General features: G+C 44.4%; 1 protein-coding gene across 1 annotated transcript in view; it reads left to right on the plus strand.

Moving 5' to 3' along the window:
- The first annotated feature begins 3,183 nt into the window (after positions 1-3,183).
- Positions 3,184-18,642, plus strand: part of TLN2 (talin 2) — a 355,208-nt gene continuing 339,749 nt past the window's right edge. The window contains exon 1 of the mRNA XM_039491188.1: positions 3,184-3,205. The gene's annotated coding sequence lies outside the window, so the exon portion shown is untranslated. The remainder of the gene's footprint in view (positions 3,206-18,642) is intronic.

An 18,642-nucleotide genomic window follows, 5' to 3' on the forward strand; every position in this document is an offset into this window, starting at 1 on the left:
CCTCTGTCAGCGGCATCTAGTACACATACGGTGACCGTGACAAAAGGCAAAACAGGCTCCATGGTTGCCATGCTATGGCGTCTACCAGGGCAATCCAGGGAAAAAGGGCGCGAAATGATTGTCTGCCGTTGCTTTCCCAGAGGAAGGAGTGACTGACGACATTTACCCAGAACCACCCGCGACAATGATTTTTGCCCCATCAGGCACTGGGATCTCAACCCAGAATTCCAAGGCGTGGGGGAGACTGAGGGAACTATGGGATAGCTACAGAATAGCTACCCACAGTGCAACGCTCCAGGAATCGATGCTAGCCTCGGATCGTGGACGCACACCACCGAATTAATGTGCTTAGTGTGGCCGCGTGCACTCGACTTTATACAATCTGTTTTACTAAACCGGTTTATGTAAAATCGGAATAATCCCGTAGTGTAGACGTACCCTAAGTATGTAACACAATCTCAGCCCTTTAATCCCACTTCCTAAGAGTTTGCAGTGTTAGCCCTCTACTGGGGTCTACACTCGGGTCGAGGTGAACTAGCGACCAGCCACAACGACGTAGCGTGATTGCTGGAACCACCCTACGACTCACCTTCACTCCGCCCGCGCGAGCGGAGCGACTCCGCTCGGCTCCCCTCTCAACTCTCTCCTCTCCTCCTGCGCGGTGGGAGGAGGAGTGAAGCGCGCGCTTCCGGAACGAAACTATCGCGTCTAGATCAGACGCGATAGTTCGAACTCCGAGCAGTCGAACTTGCCGCGTCGACCCAGCAGGTAAGTGTAAACGTGGCCTTAGAAAAGTAATGTAACAGATTAAAAGACTGGTACTCACTACCTGGGTTTACATACAGTATTGTGGTATAGGTATGAGTAAAGGTGAGGGCAAGTGTCTAACCAATGTGGAGAACACTGCATTTTCTCTAACAGTAAATGAATTACTCCACAAATCGATTACCTAAAGAATACTTTATTCTCCCCTGCTTTCCACATCCCTGAAACGAAGCCATGTCCTGGCCTACTTCCCTCCTGAAAACTATCCCTGGGCCAGTGGCAGCTGTGACTGAAGAGGGGGACATCTTAAATGGGGACAGAGCTCCTTGCGGTAGTGCGGGCTGCCCTGCCAGAGGAAGGACAGAGTCTGTTATTGGGGGGAAAGAGGTCCATACTGCAGCTGGGAACAGAGATTCCCCCCTTCCCACCACCCAGCTGGATCAATGGATTTTTTTCAGCAGGGTCCCCTTTCCTCCCCTCTCAGCTGGGAGTGTGAACGCTGGGTGGAGTGGGTCTCTGCAGCAGCTGCCCCCATATCCTCTCTCGCAGGTAAGAGAGGGCAATAGGGTGACCTTGCTGCCTAAATCCAGTGAACCGGGGGGGATGACTCTGTGGAGGGGAAGCTGCTGCTGCGCTAGCGAGGTGCCAGGGTGGGGTGCGGGGTGCCTGCTCCAGCTGGGGGGCGGAGGGGGGAGAGGAGGAGGCGGCTGCATGGTCCGGAGGAGGAAGGCAGACCAGTCCCAGAGTGATGACGCGTTTCCTGCTCTCCCTGGGTAGGGGGCTCCGAGCCTGGAGTGAGCAGCAGCTGCAAGAGGCTGAGGAGGAGCAGAGCGCAGGAGCAGGCGGCACTGGCAGGCAAGGAAGGGGGGAAGGAAGCGAACTGCAGGGGTTAGGCGCTTTGCAATGCAACAGTAACGCCTGTCCCGGTAGGAGCCTCTGAGGAGCCCTTTCCCTCTCCTGCTATTGCACGTTGCATGGAATTTCTCGTGTTTCTTTTTTTACCAAGGGAATAATCCCTGTGTGCACGGGCTGAGTGGTGGGAATGCAGAAAGCCAGTGCGAAGCCTGGCAGTGCAAAGGGAGCGCTAGATCTGCAGGGGAATGAACCTCCACCTGTCTTTTGCATGTAGCTATTGCATTGCACTCAGCCTCGCAAGGAGACGGGTGAATTTTCTTGATCCTGGTAGAGGAATCTTGTCTGGAAGCTCAAGGCTGGCTCGGCTCAGCTTTCGCCCCTGATCCCTTTTCCGGTGATTGGGCTTTTGCAAAAGGCAGACCAGATGCATGGAGTGACCCTTCCAGATCCGGCTGCTGGAACTGGAGCGTGTTAACGCTTGTTGATAGCTAGCTTCATTCCAGCACAATCTAATCCACGCCGAAACGCTGCCCTGCTCTCTGGAGGCTGGCAGCAGAATGGAGGAGACCCAGGGAGCTGTAATAAAAGCAGTTTTAAACGTGGAGTAAGGCTCTTCCCCTGCCCCGTTTACATCCCCTCACCACACCCCCTACACCGGGGCAGGCTGCTGCACGCGAAAGCGGTGCGGACCAGCACGAGAGGAGACCGGGGAAAAGATGCAAGAGGGGCTGCTTTGCTTTATTTCCCTCCTGCATCAGCCGGAGCGAGCTCGGTGTGGAGCAATCCGCTGTGTCTTGTAATTTAACTCTGGGGCCCCAGGTCTGGTTTGGGGCGGCGGGGGGGGGTTGGGAGCCGGCGGAACAGGCTGAGGGGAGGGAGCCATATTTTTGTGACTCTGAGATTTTATTAGACCAGCCCACGTTGCATGCATTGAGCGGCAGTAAAGCGGGTGGTGGTGGGCAGCTCGGAGGTGGAGGCGGGGGGTACACCATCGTCATTTCTCGCCTCCCGTACGTGTGTCCAGAAGAGCCAACTTCGGATGGGGGGCTGGGAGGCGGGCGGTGGCTGATGCAGGATCTGGCTGGCTTGGCTGATGTGCACAGAGGGTGAGCGATTGCACTGAAGATAAGAGCTTCCCATGCGCGTTACAAGGCAGCGAGCGCCGACCTCTCAAGGACGATCATGTCTCTCTCTCTCTCCTTTTATTGCTGAGAGGGGCGCGGGGCCGGGTTCGGCAGCGGGGCTAGTTTGCAGGTCGTGGAAGGGACGCAGGCTCGCCCAGCAGGCGAGGGATGGACCCTGCGCTCGAGTGGGGAGGGCTGCGGGCTCTCCCAACTCTCTGCCTTTGGCAGGAAGGTTGGGCAGATTCAAGGGAAGGGGGCGTGGGAGGCTGGCGGAGCCTGGGGGATGGGCTGGCAGCGTGTGAAAAGACGAGCGGCTTTTTCCAGCTGGCCCCCAGAAACGCTGCTGTTAGTTCCGGGAACTGTTCTGCCCCAGGGGGTGAGCATCTGTTTGCACAAGGTGTGAAGAACTTGGTCTCCCAGCGTGGGTCGAGTGCATCGATTGTACTTGTGTTGCTGCTGAGGTGGGATTATTTACACCTTCCGTGGGGCTAGGGTTTCCCGTGCCTGCCTTTCCTTTGAAATGATCCTAAAAGGTGCATCTCTTTGCTACTGCATATTTATGCTTTTATGTTGTGATTGCAAGATGCCCCCTAGTACAACGTAGGGTAGTTTCATAGCAGCAAATTGACCTCTGCAAGCAGTTGGCGTAACAGGATATTTGCAATTTTACAATAAACACTGGTGATTGTTTTTTAACATTATCTTAGGTTATTTACATCCTTTGCAGGTTTTTTTTTTTTTGGCTCATTGTTAACTCTAGAAGGGTCACATTCACTTGTTTATTGTCTCTTTCACTTAGTCTTTCGCACTAAACCAATTCTGCAGTCCCTGGCTTTAAATAACAAGATAACAGTTCACTGATTTAAAAAAAAAATCCCCCAAATTAAACAATTGCTGACTTCCTTTCCAAGTCTTGTAAAAATGTACTTTGTCAAACTTACTTTGGGAGCCAAGTTTCATCCATGTTCCTTTCATGCCAGAGACTGTGCTCTAAGTTTGAAAGTATGCTTCTAACAAACATCAGTTCACGCTGTGTAAGAGGTTCTGCATGAGCAGGGAAAGAAAACCAAAGTGTGCATGGTGGGACTCTTCCAAACACTTTCTCATACTGGAAAAAAAACCTCAGATTGTTTGCAGGTATGATGTGAAACACCACATCTCCTGCATGCTAATTTATTCTCATTTGTAGGGCCGTGTACTGCATGCCAATATTGATGAAAGCTGCCAGTATTAGTCCTAATATCATATACAAATCTAGCACATGGAAAATTTCCATATGTTGATTCTGTTTGAGATAACAAATAACTGCTGTGTAGTTAGCATAAATGAGTCTAACTTAACTCCATCAAATGAAAGTTAAGTATAGACAAGTTGGTTTGTTTAAAAAACAAATTGGACCAACTATGTGAAAATAGCTGGATAAATATTATTACTCCTGTGATCTACATCCTATATGAACTCAGTGCTGTGATATTTTTGACTTTTTACTCACTAGTTGCTGCAAAGTTACAGGATTATGTTGGGTTCTCTTGTTGCCTGTGCATCATCATCAGAACTGTGGAATTTGTCAGATTATAAAATCCAGATTGAATGTTGTTTGACTTCTACTCCCTGGGCTGAGTTTGCAGGGTTGGCAGAGACAAACTAGCGCAGTTTGCAAGTTTTGTATCTCAAACTTTACAGCAAATATGGAACCTCAGAATAGCACTTCTAGTGACTTTACAGTATTAACTGTAAAAAGAACGAGGAGTCCTTGTGGCACCTTAGAGACTAACAAATTTATTTGGGCATAAGCTTTTGTTAGTCTCTAAGGTGCCACAAGGACTCCTCGTTCTTTTTGTTGATACAGACTAACAGGGCTACCACTCTGAAACCTGTCAGTATTAACTGTAGAGCTTAAGTTTGTGTATTGCTGAATACTGCATACTGTTAAAATAACATCATCTGTTACATGATATGTAACAGAATGTGGTTAAACTCTAATTTGAATCTATTTGAAATGTTGCCAGAACAGCGTAGTAGTGACTAAAGATTCTTTGCAGTGGTGGTTATGCTAGCGGGGATCATAAGATAATAGAGGTGGGGGTGGTAATAAATGTACCTTCTGGAGTGATCTCTGTAAACTGCCAAGGATTAAGTAGTTAAACTCTGAGCTCATTTGTTATGCAGTTTGATTTCTTTTATCAGTTGCCAGCTAATCAACCTGGTGAATTCTATTTAAATTGGAAAAATCACCTGCAGTTAAAGTACAGCTGTGATAGCACAAAGCTGCATTTTATTCTATACAAGTCTCAAGGTTTTTATGGCTTGAAAGATCTCTAGCTGTTGAAATCACGTGATGTAGCTTGAACAGGATAAGCTTTATGGTGACTTAAAAACTCTGCTTGTGAAAGCTTTTTCCTCCCCTGGTAGGTACCAAATCTGGAAAGGTCCTGACCCATTGAAGCAAGGGTGTTCATGGCTTTCAGAACTGGATTTATATAATATATGTTTGGTTTTTTACTGTACAAATGTGAGGGCTGGGCATGGGCAGGTTCCAAAGCTGCAAGTGGTGAATTAGTCATTAGAGCTAGACAGCAGTGCAGGCATCCAACTCCATTCATTTCCATGGCATTCTGCTAGTGGTGCATTATTCCAACCTGTATTGTCAGCATTATATGACTTAATGCGGTATCTAAAGTAATGCCTACATATTAGTGATAGGCTGGTCTCAGAAATTTCAATTAAACATCCAGTTTTTTTGGCATCTTGAGTTTGTAAAACTGGCCTAGGTATCTGGCTAGAAAAGGCTTTGGCTTTCAGATGCTGCTGCTCCACGAAGTCCTAACTAGGAAAGGTAGAGACAAGAAAGTGTGTGTAAAACACTATACCCAACTTTAGAACATCAAAGGCTTGCTTCAGGTTCACTGTCAGAGGTTTGGTTTGCATATTTACTAGTGTGTCCTTCCTTACTATTTGCAGACAATTGTATGCTGATAAAGTAGAAAATAGCAAACAGAATGGAGGAGTGGTTATGAAGGACGTGGGAGTTGTCTGTAATACTTCATGCATATTACATGTTCAGACTGTTTGGTTTTTGTTGTGGTGTTTGCTGTAGTATTACAAAGGGTTAAATCGAGTAGGTGTTACCTGCACATAGCAGGAAAGGGAACAATAGCATCAGATAGCCCCATTTACCCATAATTAAAGGACAATGCAGGTGTCACTGGGCATTTGAAGATTCACCTCTGACTGTGCTGATTTCAACAGTTTGGCTTGTAAACATGGGAGTGGGAATCCATTTGAGGAAAAGAACCAAGAATTTAGGAGTGTATAAAAAGTCCCTGGAGATGAGGGGGAAGAGGGAGGCAGACACTATGAGGGAGTCCCCAGAAGTTGGAGTGTCTGGGATGAACTAAGCCTATGTAAACCTTTACGTAAGATTGATATGCATAGATTTTTTTTATTGTATTTAAATCCCCTTTCTCTCATGCTTTGTTCCCACTGTTGATATTAAATAAAACTATATATTTATTTGTGAAAAGGGCATCTGGTCACTGAATAAATCACTAATCACAGCTCCTGAAGGGAAGACTTGCAGGTAGCTGAACCCAGTCAGATCTGCTGGGTCAGCATGGTTGATACAGATGTTAAAGTGACCCTGGGCCCAGACTAAATGTAGGGAATTGTGAGACTCCACCCCAGGACAGGTGAAGGAAACAAGCCTATCATCTGAGGGGGTGCATTCAGAGACCAGAAGAGTGCAGCTAGCTCTGAAACCATGACTGGTAACCCACAATACTTGGTGCTGAAGTGTGAATATTGAATTTTTAGTTTTCAGAGTATTCAGTAAAGCTGTGCCAGCACTGGGAATCTTGCTTAATGGTGGTGTCAGGAAACCATTTCCCCGGGCTTGGTGTGCACATGCTTGTCTTAGAATTGAACTTGAATTAATCTGGGAAGCTGGTAAATTCTCATTGTTTTCCTGCCAAACCCATAAATTGGGATTCCATCTCCAGAGAGCCACCCTCTCAGTTCTCAAAGTTTTACCAAAGCATCCTGATAAAACCAAAAAATTGAGTGCCTGAATTTGCTTTGCGATGGTTAATGTATAATATAGTCATCTTAAAATACCTTTGCAATACTGTGGTGCTAATTTCTCAGTTAAGTCTGTCCTTTTACTTGGCAACAGCCCTGTTTCTGCCAAGCTGAGGTCAGGTTGGTACTTGAAATTAAACAGCCTACACACTCTTTTGTATTCAAAGTCATTATCTTTCTGTATGTGTGCACTGGGAAAAAAGTGTCAGAACTTGGGACACAAAGACAGAATCTTGTGCTTTAATATCTGACAGCTTTTGTATGGTTGAGACTTGCTCTTTCTTTTAAAAAGATGACTTCTCACCTTTGGGAAGAGGGGGAAGAAAAATGTTCAAGGTACTAAATCATCTTGAATAACAATTAAATAAATGATGACTGGTACTATCTGGGTCACTTCACTTCTTGGCCAATGAAAGGATAACTTATATTTTGGTCAGTTGTGGAGTAGGCACTAGTTCCAACTATATATCATTAGCATTTAGAGATTTGTTAACAGGACTGGAGTAACGGGATTAGCACCTTACATGGTAGAACTGTCTCCCACTGCAAAAAGGCCTCATTGATACTTCTACTTGAAAATTGTCTACATCGCACCTTTCAAAAATAAATAAATGAATATATAAAAATCCTGTTTTTCCATCTCCCTTGGCTCCTAGTTTGGTCTGGCTATATTTATTGTGCATATCTTACATAAAGATTGTTAGAAAAGCCTGCTGTTTCTCAAAACACTGGGTCTTTCTGGACTCAAAGGCATTTCGCTATTCTGGAATTTAACTGTTTCACATAACATTTGAGTGTTGTGTGAGCATAAAATAAATTTGAAAACTCTGACAGTTTGACACTAAGGCCTTTTTAGCATCGATCTGTATGGATGAGAACTTTAACTAGTCTTAAGGTTATTGATGGCAGGACCGGCTACTTGAAATTCTGTTCTAACTGACCCAATAAATAGTTGTTTTAGTTATAGGAATAGTTGGCTTAGCATGGTAGCAGTGGAGGTGAGAAATGAGTCCCCGTCAGAGATGATCCTGGGGTGAGGAAAAAGGGGAAAAAATAATGTGATACAGTCTAATTTGTGAAGGAAAGGACAAGACAAATAAGACTTTTTGTAGGAATAATACATGAAATGCTGGAAACCTATTCAACGTGTTGCACTGTTGTGACCCAAGACAGAATCAACCTGCAGCCAGGCAGGTGTTTTTATATGAAACCAAGAAGCAGAAGGAAGAATAGCAATTTAAGTTACTACCCTGAAGTGTGGCACACATGTAATTTTTGCAATAGGACTTCCCAGTCAGCCAGGATTGCTCGTGAGATACATTCCAACCTAAGAAAATAATTGCCTTGATTTTTTTCCTGGGCAGAGAAATGTCTCCAGTTTGTAAAGGAGAATTGAACTGTCAAAGGAAAGGATCAAGAGAAGCAGCCACTAGTGCTGAACAAGAATATGGGGTCAGGCTAAAGGAATCTAGGAGGAAGAACAGATCAGTGGAGAATGCTGACATCCTTACCCAGTGTGTATTGTGGAAAGCTGGCACAAAAGGCAGGAGGAAAATGCCCAGCCTATGCATAAAGGTGTGGGAAATGATCATTTTGTATTCATGCTGAAGCTACCCCAAGAGAGAGAATGCATGCAATGGCAAAGGATGTGGTAACCTCAGAAGACAAGCTAAGAACTCTCAACACACATACAGCTGATTTAACTGCTGTATTTGCAACTTCATATATAAGGCCCAAAAAACCAACTTGATTCCAGCTGGTTTGCACAGCCAGCTGCAAAGTAATCCAGCAAGTTTTAAAACCAGCAATACTGGACTGGAGAAATGGGACCAAGTGTTGGCGAAGTACAATCAATTCACTCAGGCTAGTGGGCCAATGCATGTGGACTAAAACCCATGCAAAGAGGTAACTGTTTGGACTTTGGTGCCCAGTTGGTGAGACAGGGCAATGTTTTTCTTTGTTGGGCAGGGCACATTATGGCTTTCATTACCCTACGGTACCAGGAGAGCAAACAAGTTGAAGTGCGCAACACGGGCTGTGTCCAGTATTGCCACAGAGTAGTAAGATGTACTTAAAAACGGACACCTAGAGGGCAAGCTCAGGTTAGAGATGATCCCCAGGTACTGCCCAGGAAATGTCCAAATGTTGAGTTTTGTCAGTCCTGGTGGAGCCATTGAAGCAAGTAAAAATAACAGGCGTACTTGTGGCACCTTAGAGACTAACATTCTATGCATCTGATGAAGTGGGCTGTAGCTCATGAAAGTTTATGCTCAAATAAATTTGTTGGTCTCTAAGGTGCCACAAGTACGTCTGTTCTTTTTGTGGATACAGACTAACATGGCTGCTATTCTGAAACCTGAAGCAAGTAACAAGCTTGATGAGTTTCTTACAGCTGTCAGAATGGACACTGACTGGCGCAACCAGTCCTCAGTAGACTATGCATGTTTGATTATGATGACTTGTAGTTGTTTCAGCATAGGTATGTTTACTTCCTTAGTTTATCCTGTCTTCAACTGCAGAAGATAGTAGTGGACCTGCCTATTTAAGTCGGGCTAAAGGAGTACATGCAGGAGTCAGTGACACAAAGGAAGACAGGTCATTTTGTACTGCACTGAATTATATATTAACATAAAAGTCTGTAACTGTAACTTGCTCAAGACTTTCTCTCATGAAATAGTCACATTTGGCTTTACAATTTTTGGAGTAGCAAAGGCAAACAGGTGACTCCTGAATTTTTATGTTTAAAAAGCGCAAAATGTTTGTAACAAGGAAAAAAGTGACTGTTGCAGCTACTTTTGGATATGGTTGTCTTCCATTTCAATATAAACAACTTCTTTTCACTGGTATATTTTACCATGAAGAATCTACCTGATTTCCCCACACTTTGGAATAAGCAAAAATCATGTATTTTACTGCTTGTTTTTTTGTGATGTTTACACGCTCTTTAGGTTTTCATTTCTAGCCACTTAATAGCTTGTTTCCTACCACTTCTTTCAATTTCAGCTACATTCAGTCAGATAAGTTCACATGTATGTTGGGTTAAACTCAACAAGCACCAAGCCTTGTTGCTACACCAAGATCTTCCCAAACCACATCCTTCCTGTTTTTCCTAGTCCCTGCTGATGGACTATGTGCCACTTCTTCAGCCTGAAGACTCTCGTCACACACTGGCTTGAGTCTGCACCCAATTAATGCAGCACTCCTCCCCACACACTCTGCCAATAAATTAATGTTATTCCCACACAGAGCCATCTGGCGCGACAGGAAGGCAGAGGTTCCCCATCTTTCTGTAGTGATCCCCAGAACACCATACAGGAGCAGAGAAGTCACAGCCAGCCTGAAGATAAGCAACAGCTGCTTCCTATACCTCAGTGCTGGATTAGTTTAAAGATTAATTACACTGGCTCTTTAAAACAAGAATAAGGACACTATTTACAGACAGGCTTTGACTAGCCAGTCTTTGCCCTCCATGCCCCCTGGTGAGAGACTACCCGGGACCTCTTCCAGATGCTGCAACCAGTTCTCATCCCTCCAGGATGTATTTGGCACTAGTGCGACTGCTGCTGAAATGTCTGGTGTCCACAATTCAAGAAGGATAATGGAAAAATGGGAGAGGGTTCACAGAAGAGCCACGAGAATGATTAATGGATTGGAAAACATGCATTACGGTGATAGACTCAAGGATCTCAGTCTATTCATCTTAACAAAGAGAAGGCTAAGCAGTGGCTTGATTACAGTTTGTAAGTACCTGCCTAGGGAACAAGTACAGGCGAGTCTTATCTTACGCGGGGGTTCCGTTCCGCAGTTAGCATGTAAAGCGAAAACTGCATATAGTCAAAATTACATTGAGTTGAATGGCAGGCGGAATTGCCCGCACTAGAGGTACAGTATTAAAATAGTTTTTTCTCTTTTTTTGCTGAGTGTGCAGAGGTGACAGTAAGCTGGTATGGTACGGCGTACCGGCAAGAGCCAGTACGCCGTGCTGGACGACATCAGCTTCTGCGGCAGGGATTTCAAGGGCTCGGGGCTCCCCATGCCCTTTAAATCCCAGCCCGCAGCTCCGGCGGCCGGGCTGGGTCCGGCATTTAAAGGGCTCCGTGGTGGAGAGCCTGGAGGAGCACTTTAAATCTTGCCTGCAGCTTTGGCAGTCGGGCTGGGGCCGGCATTTAAATGGCCTGGAGCGCCACGGTGGCTGGAGCCTCGGGCCCTTTAGTTCGCCCCAGGGGCTACCAGCCAGCTCTGCAGCTGGGAGGCCCTTGGGTGATTTAAAGGTCCTGGGACTCCCAGCCACAGCTGCTGCCCCAGGGCCTTTAAATCTTGAGGCCACGCCTCTTCTGGTTGAGGCCACGCCGCCCCAGGACTCCGGCCATACAGCGTAAAGCTGAAATTGCGCATGTTAAATGCGCGTAAGTTGTGACAGACCTGTATTGGATAATGGTCTCTTTGGTCTAGTAGAGGAAGGTATAACGTGATCCAATGACTGGAAGTTGAAACTAGGTAAATTCAGGTGTGAAACTAGGTGTGAACAAGGTGTAAATGTTTCAGAGTGAGGGTAATTAACCACTGGAGCAATTTACCAAGGCTGGTGGTAGGTTCTCCATAACTGACAATTTATAAATCAAGATGGGATTTTTTTTCCCTAAACGTTATGCTCTAAGGATTCTCTGTGTGTGATATCTTCCTTCTGTATTTTCCACTACATGCATCCGATGAAGTGGGCTGTAGCCCATGAAAGCTTATGCTCAAATACATTTGTTAGTCTCTAAGGTACCACAAGTACTCTTGTTCTTTCTGTGGCCTGTGTTATACCGGAATTTAGACTAGATCATCACAATGGTGCCTTCCAGCCTTGGAATCTATGAATGTGGGCTGGCCATATCCCTGTCCCTACACCAAGTTCTCAGCACAGAGAATCACCCATACTTAAAATACAACTTTGTTTATGCTTTTATGAAGATGCTTTTAAAAGTTACACGGGGGTCACCTGAGTAACAGAAAATTCAGAACTGCTGCATGCCGGTGCACACAGGTTAATGTGCTTATTTGCTCAAGTCCATTCATTGCCAAAATAGCATCTCCTTCTCGCACTTGGGTATGTTTCCCTGTACCCCATAGTATTGGATGAGGGAAGGGGGCACAGGAATTTTGTCTTGCTTTTAGGCCTGGGCCCCCAGATCACTCTGATCTTACACCTAGAGAGAGGCGTGCCCAGAGAGCCTGCACAGCTGTCAATATGGTGAAGTTAGGGATGGCTTTAACTTGATGTCTTTTTGTCTTTGCATCTGTCATGAACTTACTTTGCTCCTCCTCACTGTAGTCCCATCTTCAGAAACAAAATATTGTTTGTAGTTTACGATAATTGAAGGCAGCTTTCAAATACACAATATAAAGTGGATGATGGGTTCTTTCAGCACAAGACATAGCTTACGTGAGCATTTAGGGTAAAGTAGCATGGTTCTGTGGCACTGGACTCAGACTGGTGAAACCTAGCTTCTATTTCTGGCTCTGCCACTGTCAGCAGAGTTTAAAAAAAAAAAAATCACTTGACTTGTTCCCCTCCCATCCTCAGGGTATGGCTACATTGGCGAGTTGCAGCGCTGGAAAGCCTCCACCAGCGCTGCAATTAGTAAGTGGCCACACCTGCAGGGCACTTCCAGCGCTGCAACTCCCTGGCTGCAGCGCTGGCCGTACACCTCACTCAGCATGGGGAATAAGGATTCCAGCGCTGGTGCTGCAGCGCTGGTCATCAAGTGTGGCCACACACCAGCGCTGTGATTGGCCTCCAGGGTATAAGGATGTATCCCAGAATGCTTTTATAAATTACTCTCTTTGTTTTGTTATGCAGCCTCTCTTTGTTTTGTTGTGAACTCCGAGCGAGCTCCGTTGATCCTGAGCTGTTTATCTACAAACACAGCTCCTGTTTGCTGTGATCAATCTGTGAACAATCAAATGAGATAATGACGCAGGCAGGGAGTGAGTGTTTGCTTGACAGAAACAGCGGGGGCAGAGGGGAGAAAGGGAGTCGTGTTGGCTGCAGGCTGTTTGCAGTTAAGAGTTAAGGGTAAGGGATCGGGAACATGTTCTGATTTTTCAAGTCAGGAAGCTAACACACAGTGTTGGCTCCAAAAATCCACTCTCTCTCTCTCCCCCCGCTCCCTGTCACACTACGCCCCACCCCACCCCCCTCTTTTGAAAAGCACCGTTGCTGCCACTTGAATGCTGGGATAGCTGCCCATAATGCATCACTCCCAACAGCGCTGCAAATGCTGCAAATGTGGCCACACACCAGCGCTGGTAGCTGTGAGTGTGGCCACACACCAGCGCTGGCCCTGCACAGCTGGACGACCAGCGCTGCAGATTTGTAAGTGTAGCCATACCCTTAGTCTGTTTTTGTCTATTCAGATAGCTTGCGGAATTCTTTCTAACCTCAGCAAGAGGAACTCTTTCTGTGTTTGTACAGCCCCTGGCACAATAGGATCCTAATCTTGGTTAGTTCTTGTGTTATCTTGGTGACTGCTGAGTCCTGAAAAGGAAAGTTAAGCTTGTTTCCATTTCTTGTTCCAGGTAAATGAATTGGTGACTAAAAATTAAACTCTTGGGACAGAGAGTGAAATAGAAACCGTAACTGAGAATTTGATGGGCAAATCTCAGGTCATCTGTATAATGGTACAATAGTTTATTTGGAAGTAAACATGAAGGTTGGCTCTCAAGTCTAAAGCACACAGGGGCAGCATGTTGAATGGAGGAGTGCAATACTAAAATACTGGAATTTAAAGGTGAACTAAAAGGCCTTTGTTTGCTCATAGCTGAGAGTTCAAGATCCTAGCTGTTGACGTAACACCACTGCAACCTAGACAGATGCTAAGTGAGCTGTGGTCTTGTCAGGTAACTAACGCTTAACTTAAGTGTAAGCTCATATTCAAGTAAAGGTCAAAATCTGTTATTGAGTCTGTACGTATGGCTGATTTCTTAAGACTTTCCTAGAAGTTCTTAACGATTACCTCTTTAGGCAAAATCACCAATACAGAGGATTATAAGTGATTTGTTTCCTATTCCCTCGGTTTGCACCTTGCCTGCCACTCCTGTGCTTCAGGACATGGTATATAGTTACATAACACCTGTACATCCTGACAGCATGCTGATTTTAATGAGCGTGTCTGACAAAGCGTGGCCCTATGTCTTGGATGTTGAAGCTCTAAAGATAAGCTTTCTTGAAGGATTTAAGATTGTCTGTGACTCCTAAGGGAAAGCAACCATTGTCATTCAGTTTGCAGCCAGCACAACGCAGCCCTGGTTTTGATTGAAGCCTCAAGCTGCCATCTTAAAACAGATACAGTTCTTGGACAGGTACATAAAACACATACCTGCTACACAGGTGCTGTTGGGCACTTATTCAGTCTTGCTACCTGCCTGCTGAGGGACCAGCCATCCTTTCTTGTGCTGCTCAGCCTTCTGTAGCTCCCGTTCATGAGCCATGAGTAGTAAAGTAAACCTCCAGCCTGCTAGGGGGAGGGAGGAACATGGAGGACTGCAGACAGCACAGTGTGAAAGTTACTCAGAGTTGTTAGGGAGAGTTTCCCCAAATCAAAGAGGAGGAAGATGTGAATAAAAGGGAAAATGACAAAATCTCAAGCAGTCGTGACACCCCTCCCCCTCCCCCCCCCAAACTCTAGCAAAGACCTTACAGCTTTGTAAAACTGAAGATCTGCAGTATTGCTGCTTAGATGGACTTTCAGTTTTTAAAACGTACACACTACTCTAAAATTACCTTGAATTCAGAAATTACAAGAAGGGTGGACGAGTGGTTGAGGTACTAACTCAGGCCTTGAAACACCCAGGTTCAAATCCCTGATCAGACACACTTACTCTGTGACAGTGGATACTTCACTTATGTACTTTGTTTCTCCGTTCCCCATCATTAAAATGGGGATGATAATAGTAGTTCCCTACCTCACAGTGAGGTTGTAAGGATAAATACATCAAAGATTTAGGTGCTCAAATACTCAGTAATGGCCAGAGAAGTAACATAGATAGAAGTTGAATGCTACTGCAAACTCAGATAAAAATAAAACTAATTGGAAAGTAGAATCAAGGCAAGCTTGTCAATAGAGTTGGCCTTGGCTTTTTTGTTTTTGATTTTGCATCAAATAATAATAAAGTGGATTCCAAACTTAAGGCTCTTTTCAACCACTATCTTGCCACTGTTCAAGAACCTGACAATGTTCAGAAAGCTGAGTGAGATACCACTTAGAGACTTACCTAAAATGTAATTGATTCAGTTGATATAATATGTGGTAATGCTCAGGTACCAGTGTCCTGTTGCATTAGTGGAACCCACCTGCTGGTTTTGGCTGTACATCTAGGTTGTTTTTGAAGGCCATCGGGAGTTTAGTACTGCTTTTTTGAAATGAAAGCAAGTGTATCGAAAGTCTAGCTTGACCCAACAGAAGAGCGATTTCTAGAGTTGCCATATCTGGTAGATAGAATTTGTCCTCTAGACTTCATACGGTATTTGTTTGCTTCTAGAGTTAAAGCTTCAAAAAAACAAAATAAGGGAATTTTGGGGGCACTGGTGTTTAGATAGTTGTGCATTTGTTCTGTGGGAACTAAGGCTATGTCTACACTATAGCTTATGTCAGCATGATTTAAGTTGCTCAGGGGTGGGAATAAATTACCCCCTGCAGTGACATAAGTTACATTGATATAAGCGCTGTTGTGGACAGCACCATGTTTGCAGGAGAGCTCCTGCCACTCACCGGGGCTGGAGTAGTTAAACCAACGGGAGAGCTCTCTGCTTAGACTGGCTACATTAGAGAGCATACAATTATAGCCATGGCCTAAGTGATTTTTAGAAGGGATATGAATAGCAGGAAGTTGACAGTGGATGTTACTTTACATGACAGAAGAAAACAAGGATATTTGAGATCGCTGTGCAAGTGAGTGTTTTGGGTTTTTTGGAGAGGACAGTAAATTAGTTGGGTCTTCCTTGTGAATTAGCAGATGTTAACGTCTTTTGAGCTTGTGATAATTGGTTAGGCTCAAGTACACTTATATGCAACTGCATTTCAAAATTATGAGATTCCTATTTCAGACTTACCAAAATAACTTCTAAACAGTAAAAATAGTAGCTTCATTTGGAAAACAGTATGAATGAAATTTCTTTACAAGTACTGGAGAGACAAGGTGAGTGAGACATACAGCTCTTCAGGTGACTTGAGTAAGCTGAAAACCTGTCTTTCACCAACAGAAGTTGGTCCAATAAAAGATATTACCTCACCTACCTTGTCTTTCTAGAATCCTGGGTCCAACATGGCTATAATACTGCAAATTATAAATACCGGTCTATGGAGAATGAGATTATTTACTTAGTGTGTTACTATACTGCAGGCAGCTAATGGAATTCTGTATCAGATGGCTTTTGGCGAAAGAGCTGATATTTTGGTCTAGGTTGAAGTGAACATATCAATTGCCACTAGATAGTGAAATAGTTGGTACGCTTGATGACGACTGCCTAGGAGTGAATAGCATGGAGGCTAGTCTTTGCTTTCATTGTTAAATGAAGTTCAGGGTTATGGAGAGCCAACAGGGTGTGTAGGCAAGTTTGTACTGGACACTCTCAGTAAAGGAGGTAATTCTTGAGAGTGATGCTTAAATGGTGCCAGATTAAAGTAGTCTCTCAAGTGTTTAATTAGGTTAATGCTTTAAAAATGTTGAAATTCAAAACTGATTTGGATTAAAAAAAAACAGGTGAATGTGGGTTACTGACGAACAGTAAATAAATTAAGCAGGTCATTTGGAGCAGAACTTTGAAGGGAATACAATGTGCATTTCCAGGAGTGTTTTTATGTCTTTTGTTAAATAGCCTTGCAGTGAAATCTGGTTATTGCTCAAGATACCAGCCACAATTGCTGAATTTAAGAGCCTACTTTTACTATCATGAGCAGTGTTTCCTAAACTTGGGACGCTGCTTGTATAGGGAAAGCCACGGGGATGTACTGGCCACTGCTTCCAGCAGCCCCCATTGGCCTGGAGCAGTGAACCACGGCCAGTGGGAGCCGCGATCAGCCGGACCTGTGGACGCGGCAGGTAAACAAACGGGTCCAGCCCGCCAGGGGCTTTCCCTATGCAAGCGGCGTCCCAAGTTTGGGAAACACTGATCATGACCATACTGACTAGATTAATGAGTAACTGATTCCTATCCAGATTAGTTATGTTAAGGGAGAACATCAGACTGGCCGTAGGTTGTAAATAGGTTATATTTCATGAAAATAACTAGAACTAGCTTTTTGTACTATGTAAAGCCTTAACTACTTATTCAGTGTTTGAACTGGCAGACTGTGACTGTAGCTGCTTGCTTCACTGAATGGTAATTTATGGTGCATAAGCCTGATTATCAGATTAATTTAAGTATTACATGTTGGGGAAACTTTAGTGTTAAATTCCTTACCATTGTCAGCTCTCTTCCTGGATGCTATATTAAAATGTACATTGAGGCGATGCTATCTCTCCTTTGCAGAGTGGTGGTAGAAATAAAAAAAATAATTAAACCAATTAAAACAAATGTCTGTTTCAAAGGTCAAGTTTGAACTTTTGAACTGGAAAAACAAGTACCCAATGAGTGTCAGACCCTGTTTCTGCTGTAGTCTTCAAAATGAGGATTCATGGTACATAAAGTGCAGTACTAGAACCTATCATATTGTGCACTAAACAACACTGAGAGTCTGGGTCAGACTGTCAGCTATTGTTTTTTCCAGGCCTCTGTTCCTGACTTGTTTTGTGGCAACTCTTGTTACAATCAGAGTGAGTCTCAGGTTATAAGTGAGTGAAGTAACAAAAGCGAAGAGTTTCAATGTCAGGGAGAAATGAAAATAACTGCATCACAATGCCCACCAGCTGCTGTAGAGCAGAAGTTTCTCTGCTATGTGGCTTTGAATTGCCTGGATTAGGGGAAATTGCTTCGGCTTATTTTGGTCCCACTTTGTGTTTTGTAATTTGAAGTACCCCAGGTGAAAATAACATTACCTTAGTCCTGCCTAAAATAAACTGCAGCCAGGAGCAGGCTTGACCCTTTCTGTAAGTCTGTTTCAGCAGTGTGTGAATGCTGACATTTTGAAGTATCGTCATTGACTTCTCAGTTCACCACCACAGAAGTGAATGGGGCGGTTAGCTATCTTCTGAGCTATTAGTTCCGGTTCTTGGCCTAGTCATGTTGACATAGCTGCTTTAGTGACAATTACTTAATATTTTTTGAATGCTTTCTTCACAAACAGATCAGCTAGAGATTCATTTAAATGAAGGTTGAGACTCTATATTGCTGCTTAGAGATCTGTTAGTGCCTCCCACCTGAAAGATGTCAATGAGAGCAATTTGCATACTCACAACTGAGGAAAAATATGGCTGGCTTCTTAGGGATCTCAGTGTGTTTTGAGAGGGGAGGGATAGCTCAGTGGTTTGAGCACTGGCCGGCTAAACCCAGGGTTGTGAGTTCACTCCTTGAGGGGGCCATTTAGGGATCTGGGGCACCAAAACCAAAACAACCCAAACCCCCAAACTATCAGGGAGAGTACTTGGTCCTGCTAGTGAAGGCAGGGGACTGGACTTGATGACCTTTCTAGGTCCCTTCGAGTTCTATGAGAGGTATATCTCCATGTTTATTATTTTATTTTAATCTAGCTTTAGGCACACCGCTTTCAAAAATTGCATCCTCGTTTTATCTGGTGTATGAAATACTCAGTACCTGGCTTAAAATGCATTACCATAATTACAATGGAAGTGAAGAGACAAACTTTGAAGTGAAGAAGGGGTGTATAGAGGGGATGAG

The sequence above is a fragment of the Mauremys reevesii genome, linkage group 10, assembly GCF_016161935.1.
Source record: "Mauremys reevesii isolate NIE-2019 linkage group 10, ASM1616193v1, whole genome shotgun sequence".
In the NCBI taxonomy this organism is placed as follows: Eukaryota; Metazoa; Chordata; order Testudines; family Geoemydidae; genus Mauremys; species Mauremys reevesii.